The 10914-nt window shown below is 46.9% G+C and overlaps 1 long non-coding RNA gene across 1 annotated transcript; it reads right to left on the bottom strand.

Moving 5' to 3' along the window:
* Nucleotides 1-310: 310 nt before the first annotated feature.
* On the bottom strand, nucleotides 311-9857 carry LOC135282022 (uncharacterized). The gene is made up of 2 exons (XR_010348383.1): nucleotides 9298-9857; nucleotides 311-733 (listed from the first exon to the last, which is right to left on the bottom strand). It is a non-coding gene; the product is annotated as an uncharacterized LOC135282022 (long non-coding RNA).
* Nucleotides 9858-10914: the final 1057 nt, after the last annotated feature.

Raw genomic sequence — 10914 nt, 5'->3', positions numbered from 1 at the left:
GCCTGGGTTTGTAGGAATACAACATGACATGAACCAAGTACTGCTGTCACATTGCTGCCCCTGCTTCAACATTCCTCTAAAAGAATAATCAAATATCTCTGGAAATCAATGATTAAAAAGTTCTGGAAAAGACTGGGTCAAGTTCTGGTTTCTTTAAAAACCCTCTTGAAGCAGGGGAAGCAGGATTTTATATCCAATAAATAAGGCATTTTCATGTCCTTCTGTAGTTAAAAATAACCTAGTTTGAGCCTTCAGAAGAACATAATAGATGTGACAGCCTAAACAGATAACTTTTGAAATTCCTCCTCAATTCTCAAGCATCTCTGTGTTCCCAGAGGAGCTCCCATTGCAAACAGGGATGTTACAAAAAGCAGAGTGTAAGCCATGCCATCCATTGGAAATCAGATAATGGAAGTCTTTTTCTTGAAAAAATAAATCCCCGCTCATGAGACAACCTTACAGGGCCTTATTTGGAAGTAAAGTTGATTTTAGAGTAAATCTGAGCTACATTTTTGTTTCAATACCAAGCAGCAGAAAGAGAAGTGAGAAAGAGAAGCAAAGAAGAAGAGACAAGCACCCAAAGAAGATTTTCACAGGAATTGCTTTCTCATTTCTGGATTCTTTACAAAGCTGCTCTTTGTTGGACTCTGCCAATTGGAATTTCCCCACAGATGATGATCAAGGATATCTTCTAATGGTCTAGGGCTTCTCTTCTCGGGTTTTTCATGCAGCTCTGTAAGAAGAAGGGAACAAGAAAATAATCCCTTCAAATTTGCTCAAATTCTGGTCAATTCGGTCAAACTAAAACACCCCAACAATAAACACAGACAACAGGCCATGCTGGATTCTCCTTGGTGGGGAAGACACCAGAAGCAGTGAGTATTTCACTCTACTTAGAGGGCTCCAGCAATTTTCAGTGACCAAAAGAAAATCACCTTCCCTCACACTTTCCAAAATGCTGAGCCACCCTAAGAGCTCCCAGCTTCCAGGTGGGAGCAGTGCCTTCCCTGGTTGCACCACTGCCCATGCAGGAGCCTCCTGCACACTGCACGACGTGTTCTACAGGGTTCTCAAAAGAGTCCTTTGAAATTTTTCTGAAAAATTATCATTTCTTTAAACTATGGCTCCTCTTCTCCTGGTGCTCTGCAATGGGACTCGTTTTTCCACAGGCAGCACCTCGGCACCAAAGTGCTCCTGGCACCAGGCTACCATTTGTGCTGTAATTAAATTGAATCCACTCCTTGGCTTGGCTTTATCCCTGAACAATACCAGCGTGTGAGCAATCCATTCTCAGGGCACTAATACATCACTGGGGTGAGCTCTGGCCGTGATGTATGGGCGCAATACATCAGAGTGCACTCCTGCTATCAGGATCTATGGGCACCATACATCATCAGGGTGAGGCTGAGTGCTGATGGATGGCTCCAAAGATGGTACTGTGCAGCACTGGGCTGGGCCAGGACCAGGAGGATAAAGGTTGGCACCACTGTTACCTGATTTCCCAGGGTTATAGTGCTGGCACTGGCCCAGCCTTCCTGAACTGGAGTCTAACTTTAGCTCCTTATTTATTTATCCTGAGGTACTGGAAGCCCCTCTCCTGGGATGCATCATCCTGCCAGAGGTCCCAGTGGGTGGCTGGTACACAATTAGCAGGAGTATATTCTCAGCTTGGTGTGAGGGGTTCAGCCCATTAACACTAATGGCAGCTGTAGTGCTGATGCTCTGTATATCACAGAGACAGGCACCAGCTCAGCCTCACACCCATGCCAGAGCACCTGCAGATTAGTGGGAATAAAACCCTCACAATGCTCAGAAAACCCCCTAAAACCCTGAAAACCCCCTACAGTAACTTCACTGTTTTCAAACATTCACCCTCTTGAGAAAACTCACCCAAATTTGAAACATAAACCTGTCCAGCCTGTGGAGGCAGAGAATCCCACGTTCATCCTAGACTGAGGAAAGCAGCAGTCTAGAAGTGTGGACTGTGACCCCACTGTGAACAAAATCCACCATTCCCTTGACCAGCCTACAAGAGCTCTGCAGGGAGCAGAGCAGTGCTGCTCTGGGGCCTGGGGGATGATCAGGGCAGGGAAATGGGGCACTGCAGGAGCAGAAAGGAGGAAAAGATAAACATCTGCTGCCTGAGAGTCCTTCAGACATCCCTTTTGCAAATAGGAAAGGTAAAGTATAGAGCAATATGAGGCTCAGCAGGGAGCTTTAGGGATATTTGCTCAGGAGGAAAGTGGCCAAGGAGAACCCTAAATGAGCATAATCGTGCATCATCCGAGTCTGTGCCTGGGCACTCTGAGCCAGTGCTGGGGACAGCAATGTCCTGGGGAGCAAAGGTGCTAAAACCAATCTCTGTGCTCCTTGTGGAGTCACCCAGGGTCTCCCATAAAGCAGACTTACTACTCTTGTGAAGGAAGTAACAGGTATAATAAAATACAGATATCCCAGCCCACACATCTTTGCCCAGCCCAGCCAGCCCCGAGGGGCAGAGAGAGAACTCTGGGCCGAGTCATAACATGTCCTTCTACCCCCTCAGCTCCTCAGGGCAGGATCTGACCCTCAGCACAGCCAGCCACCACCTCCTGAGCCACAAAGGACACAATTTTCCTCACACCACACAGGGAAGTTCTGGCACAGTCTGGGGAGAGCCTGCCCTGCCTGGTGCACCCAGCTCTCCTGATGGGTGGCAAGTTCAGCAGCTTTACTGAGAGGTCAAGTCTTGCTGTCCTTAAAAATATGGGCACAGTGATTTCCCTCCAGATGTATCCCCATAGCTTTTTTAATAAAAAACAGTTCAAAAAATCCTAAAGCATTGACTGAAATAATTTCTCAGACTCTCAATCTAGTCTTTGAAAGCAACCTGGAAATGACATTCTCATTAATTACACCCCATGTACCTGGAAAATGACAACATTGCCAAGCTGAGTGCAACAAGAAAACAGAAAACAGCTTGGGCAGGTGGATACCAAGCACACTGTCATGAAAAAATCCTTGTCTTCATGCAGGGGAGGGTGGCCAGAGCCCCGTGAGGAGCAGCAGCAGCACTGATGGCAGCAGTGCACTGGAGCCACAGCAAGAAGTGGCAGCAGCACCTTCCAGTGACACCCAGCCACCACACAGAGGGAATTTCTGACAATATTTTCCCTTGTGAAAGCAAGACAAGCTCAAGCCAGACAAGTCATTTGTCTTTGCTCACTCTGTGAGTTCCTATCAGTGCAGTGGAGTTGGTTGCTGGAGCTGGGGGATTTCCCCACCACAGCACAGGCAAAGTCAGGGGTCTGCCCCTTGCTGACTTTAGTGCAAGTCAGTAGGAAGTAGATGTAAACTATAAACACCAAAATGTGGGAAAAAGATGTCTGCTTCATCTTTGACAGAAGACTGGAAATTCATATCTGAGGAAAATAAAGAGAAGCAAGTCCTCTCTAAAGTGGGGAAAAGTCTGGCTAGTGTGAGTGATGAAGAGGGTAAAACAGCCTAATGAGGGACTGTGACATGCCAATGAAGGACTTGGAAAACCTGGATTTACTGGTCTGCAATGGACCCATAAACTTCTCCAGACCACCAGTGAAACTGGAGAACAGCACTTACCCAAAACTCAGGAGCACTCACAAGAACTCGAGCAGTCAGGTTAAATCTCACTGAAGCTGGCAAACTTCAATGCTCCCTTCCCTGGGACTGTCACCTGAAACAACAGAGCTTGTGCCCCAGCTGGAACCTGAGATCCCTGGTGAGTGGGGATGGCACTGCCTCCAGCCCAGCCTCCAGCCCAGGCTCCAGCCCAGGCTGCCCTGGGGAGCTCCAGGAGCACAGCAGGGATGGAGAACATGGCCAGGGATGGATAATGCCCAGCCCACAGCAATGGATGGGTAACATGGTCCAGCCACAACCAGGGATGGAGAACACAGCTGAGCCACAGCCAGGATGGAGAACACGGCCAGAGATGGATAACACAGCCCAGCCCACATCCAGAGCTGGGCATGATGCTGCTGCTGCTGGGAGAGCCCATAAAAACCAACCCCAAGGCTGCTCCTGGTTGTCCAGTTCTCCCGAGTACAACCAAACAAGACCCTTGTGCTCCTTTAGCAACAATAAAAGCTGCAGTAGGAGGAAAAAGCTGCTTGAGAACAGTTTCTCCTGTCCCTGGAACAATTCATAAGTGATTCCTTTTTTCCTTCACTTTGTTTTTCTTTTTCTTGTTTCTTTTAGAATGACTCAGAGCAAAACCTTATTTCCATGAGACCCATACCCACCAGAAAGCACAACCCACCTTCATTGCTGAGCCCTGAAAGCATCACCAGGCAGGGAGGGGAGAGGCAGATTCCTGCTGCCAGAGCCCCCAGTGGGATTCAGAGAGGTCACAAGCAGGAGCAGCAGTGCTGGCAGAGCTGGGACCCATCATGCCACCCAAACCCAGCAGCCACACCAGCAGGGGCATCACATGGAGGCTGCTGCAGAAGCTGACACGAGCAACCAGCAGCACTGGTGGCTCCACTGATTTTTCTTGGCATGGTTTTGCTGCCTTCTGCCCTGCAGAGGGAATAACCTGGTTTCATTCAGGAGTTGTTTGATTTAAGAACGTGCACCTCTGCAGGTTAGAGCTGTGCAGACAGGCTGTTTTTGTGAGAGAGAGTGAAAATAGAGCAAAGTTTCAGAAAGAAAGTTTATTTTGAAGTATTTCTTACCATCTGGTCAGCTTACACTTTTAAAAGTTCAATTATCTTCTGAGATAAACTTACTAGCCAAATTAGGAAACTAAATACAATTATTAAAGCATAAGAGAACAATTTCAGATTTGCTTTGAGTGCCAATCCAAATTTAACAAGCCCACAGATCCTGATGGATAATTCCAGAAAGATCCTTCAGCTTCATTTCAAACTAGAAGAACAGATGAATGCCTGGTATATGATTTACATTTATTCTCATGTTTTTAATCAAAACTTACACAGTTGTTTTAGCTGGCCAAAACCAGAACCAGGATTTTATAAAAATGTATTCAGTTTCTCCATGGAGCTGACGGATTTGAGCAGCTCTGCTATTGAAGTGCTTCACAGTGTGCAACCCAAAGTCTGCAAACCTGGGAAAAAATTCCATGTACCCCAGCATTTTGCAGAGTGATCTTTTATCCAGATGCTCTCCCAACAGCTAAATTAATCTTCTCAAGAAATTCTTTATGGAAAAATCCCCCAAACTTAAAAGAAAACTTCCTCTAAACTCTTGCCAAGGGTTCAGTGCCCTCTGATTTTATACAACAACCTGCAGCATTAACACTTCCCCTGTGGTTCCTCACCTTGACACACACCCAATGTTGGTCATGGATCATGTAGTCACACCCAAAATTATCATTTACCCAACTGATTTCCAACAGGAACAACATATCCATCAGAAGGGACTCAAAGCTAAAAGTTTCAAGAGTGAAAAAAACATCAAGATGCCACAATGCCACTGGTGAAACTTGATGGCAGAAATGTCTCACCTGGAGATGAAACACTTTTTACTTTTCCTGTGCACAACGAGGGCTCCTGGACAGCACAGGTCAGCACTGTTAATTAGGAGCAGAGCAATTGCTGCCCATCAGGCAAGAGACCCTGATACCTTGGGCTTGGAGGTGGCTCCCAAGCTCAGTTTATGGATTTGATGCTGTCGTGTTCAGAGGGCAAAGCCCAGGTGTGAGGGTAGTGCTGCTGGCTCTGATGGTGCTGCTAGGACAGACCCACAACCCAGAGCAGGACCTACAGCTCAAAACTGCTGTATTTAAAAATTCTCAAGTCACATACTCCAAGGAAAATCTTTAAAAATCTTGAAAAACCTTCAACCTGACAACTTTTCCCCAGCAGAGTTGTTACAGGAACAAAAAGATAGCATTTAGAGGAGAAGGTGCATTTGAATCCCTGATGGAAAGCCACGCTCCTCTTGCAGCAGTTTTTGTTGCTGTATTTTTGTACAGGGCCTCAGAAAGGTTTGATTTTGCAGTTTAGCATGTTGAGGCCTCTCAGTGCTCGCTGTCGGAGGGTGCCGATTACGCAGCTTCATTCATCAAAGTGTCACTTTTCTGACAGCCATTAATAAATATACTGCCAGAGCCCCTCACACCTGGCAGCCATGGCACACTGCAACACGCCGCTAACCTAATTTGCTAATTGCTGCTTTCCCCATTAATTTTAGTCTGTCTTGTTTGGTGTTGACACGGAGGGAAAAAGAAATAAGTGTGGGAGAAAAGCAGGTAAGAAAGAAAGCATTTGGTGATTTCTGTTTATTTGCTCATTTTTTCCTCACCCTCCATCACTGTTTTACTCTGGAACAGCAACTTCTATGAGCTTCATTTTGCATTTGCCCTGTATGCCAGAGGGCTGTGGACAATCCTCATTTGGTGCTGCTGGGTGAAGGGTTAATAATCCACACCCCCTTTTTTTAATCCAAACCCAAGCCCAGATTTTAGTGCCTCCAGTTCTGCCAGACCCCCTCCCTGACCCCCAAGGCATCCCACACCCAGCCAGAGGCTGCACCCCACCGAGCCCACGGGTGCTCAGGTCTGCTCTGCCAGCCCTTCACACCTGCCAAAATCCCTGCTCTGTTAATTCAATTCCTGGCCACTCTTGAGCAGAGATCACTCAGCTCCATGAATCATGTGATTCTCTGATAAATCTCCTCTTTAGGGCTCGAGCCCAGACCAAGTCCTCTGTGGCTGAGCTGGACTGAAACGCAGGTCTCCAGCCGAGGTCAATTAAGACGAGGAGTACCAGACCCATCAACCCTTCAGGCAATGATGAATTGTTGTTGCAGTGCTGGTAAAAGTCTCCCTGCAGGACACTCACCAAGCTGTTGTACTTGGACCACACATTGGGATCCATATGCTCCAAAGCTTTCCTTTGCCTGATTGGATCCAACAGCGACGTTCTTCACCCACCTCTCCAGCTGCGGTGGCTCTGCCTCCTCCTTCAGGAGTGGGGCACGAGCACACAGGAGAGCAGGGGCTCTGCAGGCACACGCTTGGCCACAAATGCCTCTCTGAGGAAGCATAAAGGTTTCTGCAAAGGTTTCCAGATCAATCATCCTCTTCTTTAATCAGTGTAAGGAACGGACATATCTGTCCGTAGCTGTGTGCATCCTCCAGCCTGCCAGCCTGGGGTCCCGTTTCAAAAGCTTTTTGTAAAATATCAGCTGAAAGTGTAAGATTCCTGATCCCTTTGGGTAAGCAGAGCCTCCCTCTGCCAAGACCCCAACCACACAGAACTTGCAGTGAAACCACTGATCCTCTCTCAGCCCAAGGTCAGAGCAGCAGCCAGGCCAGCTTCCACTGTCAGCCTGTGCTGGATCCAAATATTTCTGTGTCTTATAAACTCCTGGGAGAGAAGAACATGGATGAAAAATGAAGGCAGATTCCACCTTTAGCAGGGACTTGCAGCCTGTCTTCCAAGCACTGAATATCCCTGTCTCAGGGGTAATTCTAACACTGGGGACACGTACCAGGAGCAGTTGTAGTAAGCTGCAAGACGTTAGCAAGAAAAGTTTTGCTGCTTCTGAAAAGTTTAGTGTAAACCCAGTGTTTTTCCTTTAAAGCAGAAGAGGGTATAAATAGACTAAAACTAGATTGTGTCACCAGAAGGGTCAAAACCAGGCATAGTCTGTGTTGTTTCAAAGTGTTGAGTACGTAGGAAAGCTACTGCTTTGAATCAGCGTTTGTATGACTGCTGCTTGGGGACCAGCTCAGGTCTGGAAGCAAGAGTCAGCCTAATATGCTAATTCAGGACATTGGACAATGTTTTTTCTACCCCTGAAACACATGTGTGTGTTCTTTTAGCTCTTCTGGCATTCAAAACTGTACTGATATTTAATTTCACAGTGGCACAGCACTCCTCACAGCTGGCAGAAGTGTAACCCACAGCTTGCCTTAACCCCCTGGTGGGATCCTTCTGTGTTTCACCTTTAGCCAGAACACCTGGGCTGGTTCACATTCACCTTGAAAGGTCCACCACAGTGTTGGGCTGCTGCTCCACAAGGTCCCAAGGAGCTGAAGTAGACCTGCCACAGGCAGGGCCTTCAACTTCCAAGGGCCTTAGAAGTAAAATATACTATCCTGTTCCAAGTGAAGTTAAAAGGGCCCAGTAAAGAGTAACAGCATTTCAGCTTTTAGCCAAAAGCTTCAATTCATGGTCCTTTAAAGTTAAATTTATTGCCTCCATTTAGCAATGTCCCTGTAAAAATCCCGTCTGGCACAGAAAAACCCGTGTGCAGCTCAGCAGTGCTGTGGCAAACAAAATATTTCATCCCAGGGATCTAGCTATGCATCCATCTGCCTTTATTTAGGTCCTTGTGTCTGTTTATTCCCTTCGGTGCTCAATGGCTCCAAGCAGTGAGGCAGCACAGGTTATCCCACTCCTCCAGCCCAGCATCTCCTGCTGCCTGCTGAGGGGCTGACCACCAGGAGGAAAACACCAACACATCATTTCCCCTGTGTCTGTGACCCCAGGGAAGTGCACAGCTCTGTAAAACTCCCTGGCTCTTTCCCCCACTGCAGACAGAACTAGAAAAACCAGACAGGGAAGAGTACAAGCAAAATGATCAATGTTCTACCCACCAGTGTGAGAACTCCTACTTTTCAGAAGCCAGGGCTATTACCTCAGGGCTTTGACTGCTCTGCAGTATCACCCCTGCCCTTTAAAGATCCAATTCATACTCTTGCTCAAGCCTCAACATGCCCTGTTTGCCATAAGTGTTGTCTTGGACACTGAAACCAAAGGGAGCCTGTCCCAGGGAGAGTGTTGTCAGAGCGGGTGTATTTGGTGTAAAACATTTTGTTCAAGAGCACTTTCTGACAAAAGAGAACATAAAGGAAAATATTTTGTTGAAAAATACCAGGTCTGTTGGGGAGGAAGCCCTTTCATCTTCCATCCTCTGGGTTGGTTTTATTACTGTGAGAAGCCATTTTACTGAATTAGTATCGTAATCATGGCAATGTAATGGGGGTATTGAGCACTGCAGCAGGAGCCAGATCCCTCAGCTGGTACCCACCAGCACGGCTCCATTAACTTCACTGGAGCCAATTTATATCAGCTGAGGATCTGCCCTTTAGTTTTTACTACACGAAAGCCAGACTACAAATGGGAGAAACCTATATTAAAAACAAATATCTTCAATCACAGCAGCAGGAATGCAGAAAAATATTGGCTGAGTCAACTTTTATAGCAATGTTTTCTTTCTCTCTTGAGCGCTCAATTTTGAACACACCCCTATAAAATTTTCCAAGCCTGGAGCAACTTCCTTCCTTCCTCTGGTTAAAACCCACCTCACCTGATGGTGGTAACGGCGCTCTGGAGATTCTCTGCTTCTTTGCCCACCTTGGGGAGCTGGCAGCGTCCCCACATTGAGGCAGCTCTGCCTGCAGCCACGGGACAATTGTGCAAATGGAGATCAGGCCACGAACATCTGCTGCTCCCGGGCTGCGTGACCCTTCCCAGGAGGAGGAGGTTGCTCCACCAGCCCCCTTTGGAAGGCCACCAGGTCCCCCAAATGAAAGCACACTGAAGAGTTCAGGGCCCCTCAGCAGCCTTGCAGTAAGTGCCTTTTGTTCAAAGCCCAGAGCTGTTAATTAAAGACTGGTGATTAATGATTAAACTCCACGTGGTTCCCATCTCAGGCTGAAAAAGTCCTGGGGATGCTGACTTTGCTGAAGGCTCTGGTGTGAGGTTCTGGGACATGAGGAGCTATTTATAGAGAAGTCCATCAGAGCTCTGAAAGGAAGTGCTCCTTCCACATAATTAAGAGGAAAAAAAAACCCATTTCCAAAAAGTAGAAAGGTCAAATATTCAGAATAGGTAAACAAGCTCTGTGCCTGAATAAGCCACAGCCAGAAATGAGAGAATCTTTCTGTGTGCACTTTCCCCAAATGGCTATTTCAGCTCTTGGACTTGGGTTTCTATAGCAAATATTCTGTCTTTGGGAGTTCAGAATTCACTGTCCATAAAGCTCCTGGATCCTTAGCTGTGCTCATGACCAGTGAACACAAAGGGCTTCCACAGCAGGATCTGACACCCTGCTCAGGGCAGCGTGTGCCCAGTTGCTCTTAAAGGGCTTTCCAGTTGCATTTGCTGTGCAGAGCACACTTAGGTGAGCACCTTACAGGTCAGAAAAGCTGTCCCACCTGGACAAGCATTTTAAGAATGACTCAGAAGGACCCTTTGCTGTCCAGCTCCTCTGTCCCTGAAGCTGGTGCAAGGTGCTCGGCTTTCCTGAATGCTGTTAAATTCATACTACTCTACAACTCTCTTAAATACCCTGGAAAAGTTTAAAACAAAACAAGGGCTGTCCAGGACTGTTACCAAATTGATCTGCTCTGTGTCCAGCTGGATGCATCAACCTTTCCTGAATTACAATCTGAACACTTCAGGGTAAGATCTGGACCTCACAGCTTCAAACTCTCACATTAGACAAAGCCAGGAAAGTAACATTTGGCTTCTGCTGCCCTCCACTGTGAGAGAAGCATGTCAGGGCAGCACAGAGCCACTCAGACCTGGCCCAGCCACCCAGCAGGAGGGAAGGAGGCTCCAAACAGAGCCTGCCTCAGCTCAGGGTAGGAAAATCCAAATCAGGGAGATCTTTTTTTGACATCTGCACTACCATGGCTGAATTCTCTTTGAAGTTTTAAAAACTGTTTGAAGTTTCATTATTCTAAGACATTGGACATTTAAATACTTTGCTCAGGTCCCTAGACTGGGACATTGCTGACCAGTTACAGACCAGGTGCCTTTTTTGATTATGAACTCTCTCTCTCTGACCACATTCAATTACAGAAGGCCTGATTTATGCTCTCTGTGTTAGGGAGTAGCCTCTCTTCTTACAAAAAGGTATATAAACATGTTTTGACAGCTCCTCATTTGCTTCAGTCCAGCATCTGATTTACTGCAGTCC

Source organism: Passer domesticus, chromosome 16 (assembly GCF_036417665.1).
Source record: "Passer domesticus isolate bPasDom1 chromosome 16, bPasDom1.hap1, whole genome shotgun sequence".
NCBI classification, from domain to species: domain Eukaryota; kingdom Metazoa; phylum Chordata; class Aves; order Passeriformes; family Passeridae; genus Passer; species Passer domesticus.
This window is presented reverse-complemented; position numbering and strand designations above follow the sequence as displayed.